At 63.3% G+C, this 18,637-nt stretch overlaps 1 protein-coding gene across 1 annotated transcript in view; it reads left to right on the forward strand.

Moving 5' to 3' along the window:
• Positions 1-1,295: 1,295 nt before the first annotated feature.
• Positions 1,296-18,637, forward strand: part of CXXC5 (CXXC finger protein 5) — a 57,588-nt gene continuing 40,246 nt past the window's right edge. The window contains exon 1 of the mRNA XM_067304718.1: positions 1,296-1,357. The gene's annotated coding sequence lies outside the window, so the exon portion shown is untranslated. The remainder of the gene's footprint in view (positions 1,358-18,637) is intronic.

The following is an 18,637-nucleotide window of genomic DNA, read 5'->3' on the forward strand; positions in this document are numbered from 1 at the left end:
GCGGCCCCGAAGCCCCCCAGGACGGTACGAAGGGCAGGGCGGGCGGCGCGACGCAGCCGGCGGGGCGACCCTGGCGTCTCCCATGCGGGGAGGGGGCTCGGTGGCCCCGGTGTCCCCAGCGTCGCCAGCTGGGCGCGCCGGAGCGTGGGCCAGTGGGAGAGGAGGCAACGGGGCGCACTCGGGCACCCCACCGGCGCGAAAGCCGGGCGACGGGAAGGGAGGGAGGCCGTGGGAAGGGAGCGTGGGGCCGAGCGGGCCGGCAGCGCCGGGCAGCACGCCTGCGGCTCGCCGCGGTTCAAATCCAATAATCTAAGATGTCTCCGGCGAGCGGCTGCGTGGCTCCCGGCGCGCCGGGCGCCGCAAGGCGGGGACGCGCGGGCGGGCCGCGGCCCGAGCCGGGGACGGGGTGGCGCTCGGGCGCGCGGGGGCCGGCGGCTGCTCACACGCCGACGGGGGGGCAGAGGGGCGGGTGACACCCCGCTGCGGGGGCAGTGGGACGGGGGCACATGCCGGGGGAAACTCTGTGGGGCTGGATGGGGGGGTGGGGGACACCCTGGGGTGACACCCCGTGGGGTAGATGAGGGGATGAGGGGCAGGTTGGGGTGACACCTCGTGGAGGGGGGTGGGGGGCACACTGGGATGACACCGTGTGGGCATGGGTGGGGGACAGGGGAGCACCCTGGGGTGGCATGGGTAGATGGAGGGATGGGGGGCATCTTGGGGTGATATGCGGTGGGGCAGATGGGGCAGGAGGACACCCTGCGGTGGCATCCTGTGGGGCACGGGGGTGACACCCCACGGGGGCGGAGGGAGGGCAGGGCGCACAGCACGGTGACACCCGGGGGGCGGATGGGGTGGAGGATGGACACACCAGGGTGACACCCCACGGGGGTGCTTGGGGGGTAGGGCCCCACACCAGGCTGACCCCCCCTGTGGGGCAGAGGTGGCGGGGGAGCACACCGCGGGGACACGCCACGGAGCGGGCGGGGGTCGGGGAAGCCCACGGCGGGGACACGGCGAGGGGCGGGGGGGGCGCGCCGCGGTGACACCCCACGGGGGCGGGGGCCCGCCGCGGTGCCGGCGCGGGGGGGGGCGCAGCGCTGCCGGGGGGGGCCCCGTGCCGCGGGGGGCGGCGGGGCCGGCGCGCGCGTGGGGCGGCGGGGGGCGCGCGCGGCGCGGCGCGGCGCGGCGCGGCACGGCACGGCACGGCACGGCGCGGCACGGCGCGGCGCGGCGCGGCGCGCGGGGCGGTCCGGTCCGGTCCGGGTTTTGCCGGCAGCCGCGGGCAGCGGCCGCGGCAGCGCCGTGCAGCGTGTTTCGGTGGCTGTGCACTCCCAGAGCGAGCAGGGATGTGGAGGTGGGTGTGCGGCGGCGGCGAGGCACCGTGCCCGCCTCGGCTCCCCTCTCGGCGGCGGGCCCCCTCCCCGGCACCGGGCAGGTGCTGAGCCCCCCCGGCGGCGCGCCCCGGGGCCGCCCGCCCGGCGCCAGCCCCCGCCGCGCACGGCCGCGCTGCCCGGAGCGGCGGCGGCGGCGGCGGCGGCTCCCGAGCCCCCGCCGCGGCGCCCGCGCCCGCCCCGGACCGCCGGTAGGTGCCGGCCCCGCGGGGCCGCCCCGGCGGGCGGCGGCGGCGGAGTTGGGGGAAAAGTCTCGGGAAAAAGTTTGGCGGGGGGCGGCGGGGGGAGCGGGGCGGCGGGCCGGGGGCGGCGGGGGCCGGTGCGCGCCGCGCCGCGCCGCGCCGCCCGGCCGGCGGCGGTGCCGTGCCGCGCCGTGCAGCGTCGTGCCGTGCCGTGCCGCTCGCGGCGGCGGCGGGCGCCGGGCTGGCCGTTTGCCCGCGCCGGGGCCCCGGCGGCCGGCAGCGGCCGGTGCTGCATGCGCGGCGCCCGGGCGGCCCCGCCGCCTCCCCGGGGTGGCGGCGGCGGCGGCGCGGTCGCGTTGTAACGAGCAAAGTTTTGTTGGCGCGGTTGAAGCCACCGTCCCCGCTCCCCCCGGCGCGGCCCTTTATGCCCCCGGCGGCGCGGCGGCGGGCGCGCTACCGGGCGGCGCTGCCCGGTGCCGGCTGGCGGCGGGGGCCGGGGGCCGGGGGAGCGGGGGGGCCGCGCCGTCCCCGCCGCCCCCGGCCGCCGCAGCATCGCCGCCGCGCCGTGCCCAGCGCGGCCGCCGGTGGTTTCCCGGGTGACAATGGTGGCGGCGGCGGGGCCGGCCGGGGGCGGCGGGGGCGGCGGGCAGCGGGGCGCCCGCTAGCGCCGCGCCGGCTCGGGGCCGCGGCGCCGCCCGCCCGCCCGCGCCCGGGGGAGGCGGCGCGCCCGGGCACCGGGCACCGCGCGGGGCCGCGCCGCCGCCGCCCGCGGCCGCGGGGGCGCCCGGGGCCGCGCCGGGGCGGCGCTGGCGGCGGGCCGGGCGGGGGGCTGCCCTCCCCCGCAGCCGGGGGCCGCGGGGAGCCCCGCGGCCGCCCCCGCGGGTCCCGCTTCGCTGGTCCCGGGGGCGGGCAGCGCGAACGCCGCGGCCCCGCCGCGCTCGGTTCCCGGCGTTGTTTTTTTTTTGCCAGCACATTTTGCCTCCCCGCAGTCGGTTCCATCCTTTGGGGTTTCTCTCGTTCGAACGGCAAGCGCAGTTTTGTTTTCCGCCGGCGACAGCTGAGGGGTGGACGTGGGAACGGTGCCGCTCCGTATAGCTGAGCCATGTGTAACAAGTAACTGAAGTTTTTTTTCTCCTTGCAAAGTAATTTTTTTCCCACTTTGCTGTTGGATCTGTAATATGCAATTCATAAAGCTCCGCTCCCCCCTGTGTTTGATGTGAGGGCACTGAACATACTCTAAGAATAAAAGATTAAATGGAAGCAGACGAATCGCAATGTACAATGTGTAATATATCTAATACGCATCCAGAGCGGGTGCTGCCAGCTGTAAAGCGATAGTGGATTTTGTGAATGATGACTGAATGTTGTGATTATTGTACAAAACTCCACTGAATCGGAGCCAGACAGGCCCCATGGGTGAAGTGCCTTTTTTTTTTTATTATTATTATTATTTTTCACGGCAAGGTTGTATCCTGTAATCAGAGATGTCCTTCTTATTGCAGGCCCTTGTTTGGTTTGGGTCATTTCATTCTTTGCTCAAATGATTGATTGGGAAAAGAGAGAAGGGGGGGGAAGTCCTCCTCGTTCTGCGTCCTACACATAAACAAAGCTGTACACACATCCTGTGATAACAGATCACATGTGTGCCGAGCCGGGCCTGACCCTGGCCTGGCAACCTTTACTCCCGGGAGCAGTTCCCTTGAAGTGGCGGGGACGGCTCACGTGCCCGGGGCGGTTTGAGGGAGGCCGGGGCAGTGGGCACCCGTTGGAAGCGCTGCCCGGAGAAACGCCTTGCCGTCGCGCCGGGGTCCCCCTGCGCGGAGACCTGGGGGGCTCGCTGGCTCCCACCGAAGTTGGGGAAGTTTTGCTTCTTTGGAAACAGGCCCTGCTGTGTCAGCAGCCCCTTTGTGAAGGCTTTGTCGGCTCTTGGCATCCCCTTCGCCCGGCGTTTCGGTACCCTTTGGCCCCATCCGTGCCTGGAACCGTGGAGGGAACCCCGTCTGCGGCTCTTTGCTTGCTGGAAGGCCTGGTGAAGGCTGGTGTTGTGGCCGCAGGTGTAACAGGTCCCTCCCGCAGAGCTGCGCGCGGTGCCCCGGTCCAGCCGGCGGCGGGGGCAAGATGGGCAGCTCGCCGCGTGAGTCCTCAGCGAGGTGCCGTTGGGCAGCCCTCGCGCCTAACCTGACCGCGGGGTCGCAGGCCGCAGGCGGCTGCTGCGAGCGGTTGCGGAGGGTCCAGCTGAACCCCAGAGGAGCCGGGAGATGAAGAGCTGAGCCTGCAGCTTCCTTCTTGACTCCATCCCGCTTATCCCCTGGGGTCCTGGAGGGCTCCCCGGCCTCCGGGCAGCCTCCCAGGCCCTGCCTAGCAGGCCGGAGTGACCGGCGACCGCCGTTACACTCGCCTGAACGTGCTGCTGTGCTTTCTGTCTCGTTGCACTCATTTCCCCTCTCCCTTTGATTTAGGTCTTTCTCAGTTGAATATCTGGGCCGTTTTTAGATCGGCCTGGAGACAAGCAGGGGGAGGCCAGGAAACCTGGATCAAGGTGTTCGCCTCCAAGGGGCGTTGGTTAATGGGAAAGCAGAGCTGGTTTTTCTTGGAGGGCTGCGTTGGTGGACGCGGAAACTGTTCCCCTGTCCGCTCTGTTGGTCTGCCTCTCCTTTTAAAATCTCTGTCCTGAAAGATTGGCGGGAAACATCTTTAGCCACCGAGGAACTCCCTGCATCCCTGAAGAAAGATAAAACACGACAGGAAAAACAAATCTTGGCTTTTCAGAGGTGGCTGAGAGCTCTCATCCCAACGTCCAAAACTGGCGCCGCCGCCGTGTGATTTGAGCCTGAAACCCTAAAAGTGTCGCTGCCCAAGGCTGCTGCCCGCATTAGGGAGATAGCGCGCAGAGGCCGTTGAAAGTCCCCTGCCGCAGGCAGCCATGAGACGTCAGATGGTTTTACGAGCGTCGCCCCTCGGAGCTGGGGAGCGCTGGGAACAGACGGTATTCCCTCGTGGTGGGAAGGGGCTCGTTTGGCAGCGCGGCGCCCTGGCGCCGGCCGTGGGGGTGCGCGTCTGCGCGCGGCGAGGTGCGTGTCAGCAGGCTCGCAGATGTCGTGCTCTGACCTCCGGCGCTGACGCGGGGTGACCCGCCGGTGGGTGACAATAAGAGTGAGCTAACAAAGGACCCGCTCGGAGCTCTCCGAAGTTCATCCCGGCTTTCCGCGGCGGTTTCTTTAACGGCGGGGCGATCCTGCGCCGTGCACCGGGGCTGGCGCAGGCTCCAGCAGGGGTTTGAAGGGCTCGCGAAGGAAACAGGCAGAGCGAAGCGGTCGGCGGGGGCTCCGTGCCTTTGCCCAAGGACGCGCGTGGGATCCTTAGCTGAACTCGCTGGAGCCATGACTCACAACCTGAGTGCGCCCCGCGCCTCGGATGGGATGGCGGAGGGTTGCGCGGGGTGAAGCGGGGGGGTCTGCAGAGTCGGCGAGGACCGGGCCTGGGCGGGAAGGCCTGCGCCCGAGAGGCAGGGGACCGGGAAAGCGCGGAGAGGCGCGTGTGAACCAGCGCTCTTCAGACGGACGCCCCCCCCGCCGCCGCCGCCGCCCGCGCAATTCAGATTACGCCGCCTCGGTGGGAAAAATGCAGGAGTTGTCCGAGGCTTTGAGCTGAGCTGTCCTTGACATGGATATTGCGGTGGAGACGTGGCGAGCGGCCGCAGCGCTGTCAGGTGCCTCTCCGCTGACCTCGGGGCAGTCGCGCCAGCCTCCAGCGGGCCCGCCTGGCCCGCAGCCCGGCCGGGGGAGTGCGGGGCCTCACGGGGCTCTGGGGCCGTGGCCACGGCAGGGCTCGTCCAACAGCAGCCTCAGCCCCGCCGCCAGAAGTCCACGGTGCAAAATGAGCTGGCAAGGGGGGACTTGCAGATGCTGCTCTCCAAAATTCAGCCTGTTTCTCCATGATAAAAGGAGGTGGCTGGCCTAGGCAGCGGGGACTAAAGCGGAGGGGCCCGTGGCAGGAGGGGGAGAGGGTGCACGCGTGGCACGTCTCCCTCTGGACTTTGGTTGTCGTGTTGTCCTGTCCCCATTCAAGGGGGGGCCTTACCCTCGCCTGCGGCCCCAGCTTGGCTCAGCCGCTGTCCCTCGCAGACAGGGCATCCCCTGGTGTCGCCTGTGCTGCTTGTAGGTTGTTGCCCCAGTGGTGCTGAGGACAGGCAGGTGTAGGCAGAGCAGGTGCTGCTTGCCGTTACCCTTGGATTTGGGGTCGTTGCATGGCTTTTGGTAGTGCCCCCTCCCCAGATCGGTCCCTCTCTGCCTCCTGCCGCAGCTTGTGTTTTGGGGGCTTTGGGGGTGGAGGGGGATGGCGGTGAAGGGGGCGGGATCCTGGCACGCTCGGGCCCTCGCCGCCAGCATCTCCCCTGGCACATGCTGCGGTTGTTCTGCAAGTACCTTCTGTGCTTGGAAGGCCCTGAGTGTCTTGCCTGCGCGCTGGCGTGGGCTGCTGCGCTCTGGCCACCTGCCTCTCCGTGCCGCACTGAACGGCCACGTCTGGGCGGGTGCTGCTGAGGCTGGATCCAGCCCTGGCTTGTCCCAGGCTCTTAGCCTCCTCGTGGTCTCCTTTCTCCTGAGGAGAGGGAGGCTGGGCAGTCTGTGGCCTGGGGGAGCACATCACTAAGGCCATGTTGACCTAGTCCAGTCCCGTCAGCTTCTGTCCCTCACTTTGCTCTGGTGGCACATTTGTTTTCCTAAACCTTGGGTGCAGGAACAACCTCTTGATTAAGTGTATTAATAGTTAAACTTTCAGCTCATAGCTTAAACTCACCAGACCACGAAAAGCCTCCGTCCTTTACTCATGCTCTGTTGCTCAACTAAAATATTGCACTCAGAGGCGTTTTTTTTTTTTTTCCCCCCCTTTTCCCCTGACTCAACTTTGACTCTTGGGATCTTGGGGGCCTTCCAGGGGCTCCATCACCTCCCCATCCAGGGGTGATCCCAGCTTTCCACTCTGCCACTGGCTTCCCCTGCTCTGTTGAACAGCCAGGAGCAAAATTCTCCTCCAAATGCCGAGCGGAGGGGAGGGAGGTTTGCAGCCCTCAGGCTCTGTCTCTCAGTGAGTGCCCTTGAGTGTGGCCAGGCCCAAGCAGCCATGTCTTACCCCATGTAACGGAGAACTGAAAGCCCGGATGGGCTGGGGAGCACTGGAGCTGATGTACAGGGGAGGCCTGGCTGTGTCCAGAGGTGGAGAGTAGAGGAGAGCCTTGGCTGTTCTTCCCCCAAATCGCCCCCTGCCCTGTGGGGAGTGGGTTAGAGACACGGCCAGTCAGCGAGGGCGACCGGCTGGGACCGAAGGGAAGGGACAGGAGTCACTGGTGGTAACCAGCCTCTGAGATCAACTATTTTCCTTCCTGTCTGGCAAGCCACGAGGTGGACGGGACAGGGGAAGGCAGAAGGAAGGATGGAAAGGAGGAGTCGTGGCGTAGGAGGGGGAGAAGGGAAGAGGTGTTGGGAGCAAAGGAGTAGCCAGACGGGGAATCGCTTCCCCTGCCAGCAAAGCTTGGGTCCAGGCAGATGGGGAGGAAACATGGGGGTTTGCTCCAGCTCGGGGGTGGCTCTCCTGTGGGGAGTGGGTCAGGATCAACCCTGCAGCAGGTTTAACCTTCACCGTGAGCGTGGGCCCTGGAGGGGAGGTGGAGGACAAATCCCCCATCCTGGGGAGGCCGTGGGAAGCTTCTATCCTTGGGCAGAGCAGGGGGTGAGTGGCAGGGGAGGGGGCAAGAGCAGCTAGCTCCTGGCTCCATACTCCTGCACAGCCCCTGTGGGGTCTCTTGTGGGACCACTGGGATGCCTGCGGTGTTGGAGCCAGGGATCGGACGCAGACTTTGTGAGATGAGCCCTGCCCTAGGAAAGCTCCCAAGAGCTGGGGAGCAGGACAGAGTGACCCGGAATGAATGGCTGTCGATCCCATCATCTTTGGGAGAGTCCAGGCAAAGGGCATGGCAGATGTATGTTGGACAGTGGTATAATGTATGTTGGACGATGGCCCTCAGGTGTCTGAAGACAGTTGAAGGAAGCTTTTGAGCCCATCAGTATCTCTGTGCTCACGGCACAGCTGTGCTGTGCCACAGAGCAGGTCCTCCCCCTGCCCAGTATCCTCGCCGTCAGGGTGCTGCAGGGCTCAGGGTGTGCTGTGTTAATGTGTCTGGAGTGGTTGCATCTTGGCTTGTCTTCCCTGATGGCTTGGAAGCAGGTGGAGGGCACTGTATGGGCTGGGATGACAGTCATTGCTGTGCATGGGTGGCAGCCTGTTATTATATGAATAAAAGGATTTTTAAGGTCACAAGTTTTTCAAGAGACAGAATAAAGCTGGGGGAATCCATGTGTTTTGCGGGAGTTCTTGGATCTGTTTGTGCACCAGGCTGCTTTGCCCACGTTTGAATGCAGTTGTCTGTCCAGCATGAACAGCGGTCGCATCCTGTGCGTACTTGCTTCAGGCTTTCTCTGCTGCCTTTGCTGATGCTGGGTCCATCCGAATGAAGCTAACTGGGAGCTCACGGGCTGATGCTCCCCCGCATGTGCATGTTGTCTACTGTCTCTGACCTCCACCCGTGTGTCCTGCATGACCTCATGTGCCTACCTGGGAGGTGCTCTGTGATCCCTCACTGTGAGGGTGGCATCTGCATGGTGGTCCCTCCTGCCCTGCTCCATGAGTGGTGTGTGACCTGTGCCATCCTCTGTGCAGAACCGGCCTTCTGTGCTGCCTCTTGGGATGGGTATGTCCTTTGTGGGTCACTAACGCAGCAGCTCAGAGATGAAGTTATGGTATGGAGAAGGGACTCGGGTAATGGTCTGAACATCCTTTGCCTCCCTTACTGAATTCACATTATGAAGACTTGGCTCACAATCTGGCCTTGGGATTTGAGGTCCAGCTCGGTAATGGTTGTACCAGAAGGTCTTCCATAGGCCAAATGTGGACATCCTTTGTGCTGGGAGGATGCAGACCCATCACCTTTATGGAGTGATGCCTACAGAGTGCTGGTCCTGACCTGGGAAGGTGTATGTTGGCCTTGTCCCTAGAATTGATGGCGGAAAAAGGAAATGCTGTCTTCTGACTTTCCAGGTAGGATGTGCTTCCCCACCTTGCCTCTCCCAGCTCAGAGAGATGAGAGCTGGAAAAGGGCTTAGATCATTGGCTGTATCTCTTATTGAAGGCATGATATAATTCTTCAGCGAGAGCACGTTGTAGGTAATAAGTGGGCCCTGCACTGTGTTGTAAGATATAGAGTTTTTCTCTTCTGAGTCATTGGATCAGGTTCATCCCAAGGGCCTGATCCTCAGCTTCGCAGCACCGTATCCTGCAGGCATAAGAACCCTGACTTCAGGAAGCAGCTCCACGCCTGCTCCCTGGCTGGATCAGAGCTAACCCCAGGTGACAGTGCTGAAAGACCATTTCTCTCCAACCCTTGGCTGATGGCCTCTGAAATCTCAAGCAGCTTGGCTTAAACTAACTTCAGGGCCCTCAGAAGTGAGAAATTGCTAGTGTACCTGCAAGGCACTCTCTGCGTTCCTGAAATGCCTTGGTGGCAGGTGTAGGAAAGGGTGCTGTGGATCCAGCTCTGCTGCTGGGATAAATCTGAGTGATTCCATTGAGTGCTGGATCATGGGTGCAACTGGGAGGAGTGTGGCCCTATGACTTTGAGATGCAGCTGACCCTAGCATAAGTTTACTTAGCACTTATGGTTTCTAGGGATGGTCCAGGCCTGAGCAAGGTTTGGATTTGTGCTGTGGTGTGATGGGATTGAGCATGTTCACTTCCAGCTTCCTTTGCCTGTGCTGTTCCTGGTCATCTCTTGGTTTCCTGGTGGTCGCCTGCTGTTTGAAGGCAGCCCTGGGCTAGCTCGTGACCACGACTTGTTGGATGTTTCATTTTTGCCTTTGCAATCCCACCTTGAGTTCTTGTCTCCACTCCAACTCTCGATAGAGATATCTGAGCCACATCTACCTCCCACAGTTGTCTTCATGAGAGTCTTCCTCTGTGCCCAAAGAGGCAACACTGCTCCATCTATTCTGATCCCAGATGGTTCCCAGAGTCCTCAGGGTCCTGGGATCGCTGCTTCTCCTGTATTTTTGCTTGGGCCTGCCCTTGTGGCTTGTGCACTTCTTTCTCTCTCTCAGAGGCTTGATGAGAAAAACTATTTGTGGTCTGGATCCAGGTCCAAGGTCTGTCATTTCAATGTCTTGAAGGCTGTGCCTCTGGATGATCCTAAATGTTTGCAGTTACAGGTGTTCCCAGCTCTAATTCTCCACTGCTCCTGGGGGACTGAGTTTCCCTTTGGTTTCCTCTGTGCTCTGTAGACTCTTCTGCTGCACCCACGTGTTGTTGATTAGAGGCATTGCTGGCTGGTCCTTGCTGTCCAGCATCTGCAGCTGGCTTAGAGCTAGAACATGGCTGCAAGGGGGCATTTGTGCCCAAGGAGCTCTGATTTCTCAAGGATGGCTCAAGACCCTCAGGCACAGGTGCTAAGAATGGAGCAAACCTTTGGGAAAAGGTGAAACAGCACTCTTCCTTCAGCTTTGCAGAAGTCTTTTTTTATGCACCAGAGGAAGATTTGAGCTCATGTCAAGAGAGAAAGAATTGTGCCCTCAAATGTTGCTTGGAGGTTGTGCGTGGTCTTGTCTCCTTTTGGCAGGTCTAGACCTCATCTGGGCTGCATATAGGCAAGGGATCTGAGGTGGCCTTGTGGCTCAGGGGTGGCAGCAGGCCCGGGGACAGCGAGAGTGAATGAGCACCAGGCTGAGCGCCTCTGCTTGGAGAGTTTGAATGCTGGGCTGGACCATTCTGCCCCACCACTTTCCCCCCACTTGCAGTATTTCAGCATCCTTGCTCGAATAACAGTAGTGCGGTCTGTCCTGTAGGTGCTGGGGGCCCTCCACTCTCGCTGACCCTCTTCCTGGCTTAAATGGCTATGCTCTGATACGGCCCCCCGCCACGCAGAGCCCTGGGCCCTCTTTCTTGGGCCAGGCTGTCCTATGGCACTCGGATACCCCATCCTTCCTTGGCTGTGCTGAACTATATCTCCTGCCAGCTGGGACGTGGCACAATGGCGGTACCCGCCGACTTCACTTCTTTGTGCCAGGAGAGAGCTGCCGCTGGGTTCCCGCGCCCACTCCTGGCCCCGCCGCCCGTCTGGAGCCGGTGCCTGACCTTGGGCCGCCCGTCCGTGTGGCCCCTCTCGGAGCCTGGCTCTCTGTGCGGCGCTGCCAGAGACTTTTCCCCTAGTTCCTGTAACCTTTGCGAGTGAGTGGCTGAGGATCGCTGACTCCGGGGAGTGCTCGCCTTGCCCTCTGCTTTACCTTCTTCATCTCACTAATCTGATGACCGGAGGTATGCGAAGCATTTCAAATATGGCCTCGTTAGCTGGCTCCGGACAGAGCATGCAAGAAGCGTTTCTTCACACTCTTATTCCAGCCTGCTGTTTCTGTTCCCTCCTCCCACGGGGATCCCGCTGCGGTTTGCCCGGCTGCTGCAGTACGTGGGCCCGTCGGTTGGGAGCAGCGCGGCCGGTTGCCTGTGGGGCCCATCTTGCGTGCCTGGCTGCTGTGAAAGCCCGCAGGACGGATGCCTCCTTTGCAAGTGAGGTCTGGGGTGTGCTGGAGGCTGTAGGCAGATGCAGCCACGCGCACATGTCAGGTATTATGGTTGTTAGAGAGCATCATTTGTAGCGTGGGCGTGTGGCGAGTGTGTACTGATGATGGGGACTGGGACGTCCCTTCTGCCCACAGCCTTGGCATACGCCCAAGCCTCTTGCAGCCCTCGTTCCCAGTGCTGCGCTGCGGCGGAAAGGTCTGGAAGGACAGCACGGGGCAACGTGACTGCCTTCACACCCTCGCCAGTGGGGTGGCCTGGGGAGATGTCCTAGGGACAGCCACGGGAGGGGGGGGCCTGTCTGGAAGGCACCGTATCAGCCTCAGGTGGGACTGAGCGGTCACATCTCCAGCACAGCCCCGTTCCCCTGCCCAGCCTCCGGGCTCGGTGTGTGCCTGATGCGGTCACCAAGCTGAGACTTAAAGCGGAAAGTTTGGGCACACTGAGGAAGGGGTGTTCGTGGCGGCCCAGCGTCTGTCTGCGCGGGGCGCAGGGCTCGGTGGCACGGGGGAAGCAGTGACAGCGGGCGCCTGGGCTGCTGGCCGGCCCTGTGGGACGATCTGTCCCAGGCAGTTTATCTCCAGGTGGGAATAGGCTGGTGCGGCGCTGGGAGCAGGGGAAGGGCGGCCCGGAGATAAACAGCTGGCTCGGCGCTATCCAAGGAGACTGCGGAGCCAGGCACCCGGCTCCGGTCTGCTCTCCGGTGCTTTTATCACGAGCTGTCCTTCCAAGGGCAGGGTCAACCCTGGAGCTGGGGCCGGAGCCGCCACGGTGCCCGGCATGCTGGGGGCTCGGTGTGGCGTCCTCCCCCCCAGCCCCCACCTGCCACCGCGTCCTCTCCTGCCCAGTGGCTCTGCCTTTTGGCACCCCGGCGTGAATCGCTGAGCCGGCGCGCTCGGGCTCTGCTCTGGCCTCCTGCCATGGCGCTGCGTCCCTCCTGCCGCCTTGCCATGCTGCGCTCCCGGCCCGGTGCCCGCGGCGGCCCTCGCGCCGGCGGCGGTGCCGCGCTGCCACCTCGCCTGCCGCCTTCCCGAGCCATTAGCGCGCGCGAGGAGCCGCCGCTCGCGATTCCCCCCGCCAGCCGCCGCGGCCGCTCGAGCGGCGCGCTCGCGGCTGCGGGCTCCCTGACCTTGCGGATGAGCCCTTTGTGCGGAGCCGAGGCGAAATGCTTTCGCCCGTGGCCGCGGGCCTGCGGAAGAGCTGTTGGTGCTCCGCCGGTCGGGAGGGAGGAGGGGGCCATGGGGCAGGGGAAACGCCTGGCGCGGGGCCCGGCAGCTGGGCAGCGAGACGCCCCCCGGGGGCAGCTGGGCAGGGGGGGCCGAGGGGCCCCGCGGGGAGCGTCGTCCAGCCGTAAAATCCAGGTGGGGTCTTGCTCGCTGGGGAGGTCCTGCGGAGGCCGGGTGTCGTGCGGAGGCCGGAGGTGCCGGTGGCGCACCCTGGGACACCACGACACGGGAGGAGATGCTGGCAAAAGCTGGCAGGACGAGGGGATTATTAAGGGCAGGAGGGATCAGCAGGACCAGGGCGGGGGCGTTTGTATCCTCCCCAGGCCCCCAAACCGTGCGGGGGCACCGGGAGGCTGAGAGGGGCGGCACAGGGGGCCGAGGGGTGGCGGGACGCTTGGGTGCCCCGGGAGGCTGGAGGGGAATCCCGAAGCAATTCCCCCAGCAGCTGCTGCTTTCCATTAAAGGCTGGAGGAGCGAGAGGGGCCGTGAATCTTTTCCGGATGCCGGTTCCCCGGTTTGGAGCCTGCTGATGCTAATGCTGCCGGGGCAGCCGTCAGCCCCCGTGGCCCGGCCGGGGGCTCCGCGGGGCGGTGAGTGCCGGGGTGCCTGGCAGCCCCTGCCGGCACCTCGGAGCTGTGCTTTGCCGCAGGAGGGAGGGAGGCAGGCAGTGGGAGTCTGTCAGCGCTTCCCAGCTCCGCTGAAGGAGCTATTTAAAGCTGGGGGAGGAAAAATAAAAATATAAGCCAAAGGGAGCGGGGAGGTTTGGGGAGCGCTGGCGCTCTGCTTGCCCCCGCAGCCCCTGCGCGCGCGAGACCACCGGGGCCCGCGGCAAGCTGCAGCGCCGGCAGGTCCGCGGGGCGGCCGCGAGGGGTGGGAGAGCGTCGTCCCCGTGGGAGGGGGGCTGGCGCGGCCCCCCGCCGCCGCCGCGGCAGGTCTGGGAGCGAGGCACGAGGCGTTTGCGCTTTAATGCGTCAGGACAGCTTGCAAATTCCGGCACGACGCGGTGAGGTGCTGGCGGTGGCCGAGCGTGCGCTGTCTCGCGTCTGAGCGGGGCCCGCTGACAGAACAAGTTAGACCGCGGGCCGCCGGCGGGGCACGCTGGCCTGTGGGGGGGCCGCGGCCGGGGCACGGGGCGGCTCGCAGGCTGCGGCCACGGCCCGCAGGGAAGGCGCCGTGCGGGGAGGGGGCCCGCCAGGCCGCCACTGCCATTTGGCGCCGTTGAGGGGCTCGGCGGGCTGGAGCGGGGGCCCAGGTGGCCCCCAGCCTGCTGGCCCTGTGAGCGGTGCGGCGGTACCGAGGGATTGGCCTGAGAGGGCAGGTCACCAAAGACCCGCTTACCTCCCCTCATGCCGAGCCTGGAGGTGATTCCCAGGCTTGAATCCCTTCCTGGCAGATTAGTTAAGAGCCTGGAGGCCGTTCAGGGGCCTACCTGGGCCGTCTGAATCTGCCCGCTGAGCCCCCCGGGGCAGGAGGGGAGAGCTGCCATCCCTTGCGCTTGGGGAAACCGAGGCACAGAATGGCCGCGCTGCTCGGAGGTGGCCCCGGTGCCGTCCCGGTTCAGTCGGCCCTCCCTGGGCCGCGGCTGGTGACATTGCTGCAGGCGAATGCGACGGTCGGGCCGCGTGTCTGCAGAGAGCACGCTCCCCCCCCGGCTTCCCCGGCCATCGCGGGTCCCTCAGCGCTCGGGGCAGGGGCACGCAGGACCGTGTCCAGCCTGAACCCTTCCCAAAATCGCAGCACAGGCTGGCCTTTGGTGGTGGGGAGAGGCGCACGCCACCTTTAAGGCACTAGGCTGGGAACAGGCAACACGAATTCAGTTCCCCATCGCTGCCGAACGGGTAACATCTGCCTCCCGTTTCCTGCGTCGCTCCTGGTTTCCCCTCCTAACACAGAGCATGTGGCTTGCTGTGCTGCTTGGTAAGTGTTTGCAGAGCACCTAATCTTGGGGCGCTTTGGTCCCCAGCAGGACTTTTCTAGTGCAGCGTGTGATGCCAGACTGACACAATTTGGCTCGGGAAAGCTGTGTGTTCACACATGGGCGCTTCCAAAGCGAGCAGCTGGGTATGTGTGCGGAGGAGGAAGGAAGGAAGGGGAAAGCCAGCCGTCAGGGCGTTTCTATTGATGAGTTTGTTTTATCACGTAGGTGTCGAAATACTTTGCAAAGAGAGCAACTAAGCAATGTTTGGGCCTGGCCTTTAGCAGAGGCGTGATGGGAGGGAAGGGGCTGGATCCGGGCTGAGCAGTGGCCTGGGGAAAGCACAAAGCAGGGCCTGGGCTGTTTAAGGCGTAAAGGAGGGATAGCTGCACCCCGGAGGGGAAGAGGAGAGAAGGGAAAAGACATCTTCGCTGGAGCGTGGCGGGGAGGCCGTCTTCACGGAGCGGTGCCCGGCACGGTGCCGTGGGACAGATGTGCTCACGAGCGCGGCCGCGGTTGGGGAGCGCCTGGCAGGCAGGTTGCCCTGGGGCTCTCTGGGCGTCTCTGCTACGAGGAATGCAAGCTTGCAGTGGATGGCTTTTCCCCAAATCCTTTCTAAGAGGCAGTTTATCATCCTTTTTCTAAATATTTGAGGATATGAGCTCCCAACAGTTGAGATGAGAGCTGTAGAGGTTTCCTCCATCAGTTGCTGCGTCCAGATCTTCCTACAGCTGCTTTAATTCCCTTCTTCCCGCCTTTAGATTTTGTTCCCCTAAATAAAGAGCCTTTAACAATGCTTATTAACCATCTTAATGGGAAAATTGGAGTCACCTTGAATAGTAAACCAGCAGTGCTGAGAGGCCTTAGCCTCTTTGCACGAATTTGCTGGGCTGTGGCTTTAGCATGTTGTCTCCCCTCCCTGCCGAACTTCCCGAGCCCAGTGCAGCGAGCGGTCTCTGCCTGGCACTGCCTGCTGCGGGAAGCCTGAGCTCTCAGCCCCTCTCCGAGGCGCTCAGCCCCGCAGAGGAACGGGCCTTTTTATTTGTGAAGGCGTTGGAGGATTAGCGAGAGGATTAGTAAATATGACCCCAGGTAAAGATTAAGACAAAAAAAAAAAAAAAAAGCTGTTTTTTCCCCATGCTGATGCACCATGAAGATTAAAATGGGATGAATTCACACAGCCAGCAGTTAGTTTATTGTTGGAGGGGGTGCTTTTGACAGGGAGGGATGGAAGGAGATGAGAGCGTCGGGACCAGGAGGGTGAGGAGCGGGAGCGGATGCCGGGCTGGCAGATGGCTGGCTCTCCCACCTGCCACGCGGGTCCGTAGGTGTCGTGCGCTCCCCGCCAGAGCCCGGCGTGCACGGCGGGATGGGGCCAGGCCGGAGGCTCAGCTCCTTCCCAGTGAAGGGCAGCGCAGAGGAGGTTGACCATGCATGGCACAGGCCGATGCAGGTCAGGATCCCACACTGCCGCTCCAGCGAGTCCCCGCTGCGGGGCTGCCGGGTCCCCTGCTGGCAGCGGCAGCCTCCCGGGCGGCAGATGGGTTACCGCCCTGGGGTACTGCTGTCCTGCGAGCTCTGGGAGTGATCACCAAGCTTCCTGCGGTGTCTGGAGGGCGCTTGGCAGCACAGAGAGAGGCAGCGGATGGGCTTGGACCCATTTGGGCCATTGGAAAGTCTCCTGTTGCCTTGCCAGACTGTTAAATCCATCGCTTTGCAGCGTCCCGCGTGGGCTCAGCTGTGCCGCGTCTGCTGCAACCCGCTCATGGGGGCATGTTTTATTTCAAGTAATACTTGGCTTTTCCCTCTCCTCCTGCTGCAAGAATAGACCTGCTGGGGGTGCAGGGAGCGGGCAGAGCCAGTGCTGTTGGGAGTGGGGCTGGAGGGTAGGAAAGCAGGGGGATTTTGAGGGCAGGGGGAGAGGTAGGGAAGCGGTTCAGCTGTCGTCCCTTCACCTGCACCCGTGCTCAATGTCTCAGTAATTGCAACCAGCCTAATCCTGGAAATAACTGACGCTCAGCTGCAAGGCCACGGCTTCAGCAGCTAATCTGAAAGGACGTTAACTCAACAGAGAAGGCTGGAAAACACTTAGAGCAGCCGGGAAGGCAGAGGCAAATAAGTCCCTCTCTTTGCAGCTCTTCCCTGCCCTTGCGAGGAACGGCCTCTGTTATCTGTGATATGTGGTCTTTTCCATTTTGAGCTCCTCTGATCCTCTATCCCGCAAACCGTCCTGAGATTCCCCACGGAGTAGCGATCTTTAAGGATTAGCTGGGGACCTGGAATTTCAGCTGCACATTGAATATTCATCAGATAAAGCTCTTCTCTTTCGGCTGGGCCCCTCTCCCTCGGTTTACTCCGGTGCTGGGCTGGAGGGTGTGCGTGTGGCTCCATGACAGGCTGCCTGCAGAGCCAGTGGGCCCGCATGTGCTGCAGGGAAAGGAGAGAGCTCCCAAAGGCCACCAGGGTTCCTGTGCCTTCCCTGGAGGTGATGCACGTCAGGGTGAAGCCCTGGACTGGGAGGTGGTAGCATGAGAAAACCCCTTTGGGAAATGCAGGGTTCGCCTCTCAGCCGTGGGGCGCCAGAGCCAGTGGCGTCACCCTGATGCCGGCCACGTGCTGGGGGCGCTTGTCAGTGGTGGGGACGTGGGGTGGTGTGGTGCTTACACCCACCGGGGTGCAGGCAGGGGCGCTGGGCCACGGGGCCGCGGAGCAGCCGCGGCTGGGCAGGGGCTACGTGGCTCTGCACTGCTCTGCACGGCCAAGCTGCCTTCCTCCGCAGACTTCATTAGAGTCTCTCCTGATTTACGCCAGTGCGCGCGGAGAGGCGCCGGGGGCCGGGAGGCGCTTGGTTTCGCTCTGCTTCAGGCTTTAAATTTTGTCACCGCATAAATCTCTCGCAGCACATTGCTAATGAGAAGAGGGGGCTGGCGTGCCCTGCGCCGCCCCGGGGGGACTGGGTGCTCAGCACGCTGCTCCCGGGCACGAAATACAATCCGCCCGAGCCGCCTTGCCCAGGCTTGCCCCAGCACGGCTGCTGGTCGCAGCCCTTTGGAAGGTCGCGGGGGACTTCCAAGAAGAGAGATACCTGTCCTGCTCAGGACACATCCTCTCCTGGAGTGGGGTGGCTGCTGGGAAGGGGCCGGCTTCCCTCGCTTGGAGCTTGTGCGTCTCTTTGGCTATGAAGAGGGAAGAAAGGAGGGGAAATGAAGGAGAAATCCCTGGGCTTTACTGACCTTCTGGAGGACCTAAAGACATGTGCTGTGAGGGAGGGATAGGGCTGTGCCTAGTATATTTTGGGATGAAACTGGAGGAGCCATCTCTGGGGAGACCGGCAGAGGATGGGAAGCTGTGACTGCTCTGAGCTGCGCCTGGAGCAGTAAAGGGGCCCGGGCTGCATCTCCAGAGCATCATTGTCTTCATTTCTTCTTCTCCCATTGCACATATGCGTTTCTGGCTTGGGGCTGCCTGCTCACCCAGGGGCAATCTTCTGGGAGCTGAGACCTAGCTCCTGTGTTCACGGTGTGCTCCAGGAGTGAAACGGGGCTGTCCCCCACCTCGGGGAGGGGTCTGCATGTCCTGGTGGCATTTGCCCCTCCGAACGGGCTGAGCCAGGCTGGAGGGAGGACCCCAAGGACTTGTTTTGCAGACAGCGGATGGGTGGATATGCCTGTCCCAGTTCGGCCTGGAGCTGGTACTGTCTGGTCCTGTCTAGAAGCACTCGGTGGGCAAATGCTCTTGTCCCCAAAGGCACCACTGCAATGGGCTAGACAAGTTCCTGGGAAGCTGTCTCAGGCGGGAAAGAACAAGGAGAGAGGCAAGCGAGGGAGGCTGTGGCAAGGCAGGGGCATGGGGCTGAGTAGGTTGGGAGGCCCCGTGCACCCCTGGCCGCTCTTGTGGAGAGTCCTTCCCTTGCAAAGGTTGCGTTTCATCAGTGTGCTTGTGTCACGGGTGCTGTGAGAGCAGACAGTCGCTCTCGGGGGGGGTGCAGACCCCCAGGAAACACCTTGCAGCAAGTACTGCCTCCTGCTAACTCTCCCATCCCACACTGAAAAGTCAAGCCATGCTGGGGAAATGTGCATCCAACATGCCAGCCCCTATCCATGGCGCTGGGCAGAACTGTGTCGGCTCCAGGGGCTGAGCACTGGCTCCAGGGGCTGAATGCCAGTTCTGGGCTGCAAGAGTGGCTATCGCTGCGGAGGTGGCGTGGGCATGTCCGGCAACCGCTTGCCTGGGAATTTTACAGGCTGTGGGGTTGGGTCAATGTGACGGTGCGTTGTTGAAGGCCAAGTGGCAGCCCACGGG

Source organism: Apteryx mantelli, chromosome 14 (genome assembly GCF_036417845.1).
Source record: "Apteryx mantelli isolate bAptMan1 chromosome 14, bAptMan1.hap1, whole genome shotgun sequence".
NCBI classification, from domain to species: Eukaryota; Metazoa; Chordata; class Aves; order Apterygiformes; family Apterygidae; genus Apteryx; species Apteryx mantelli.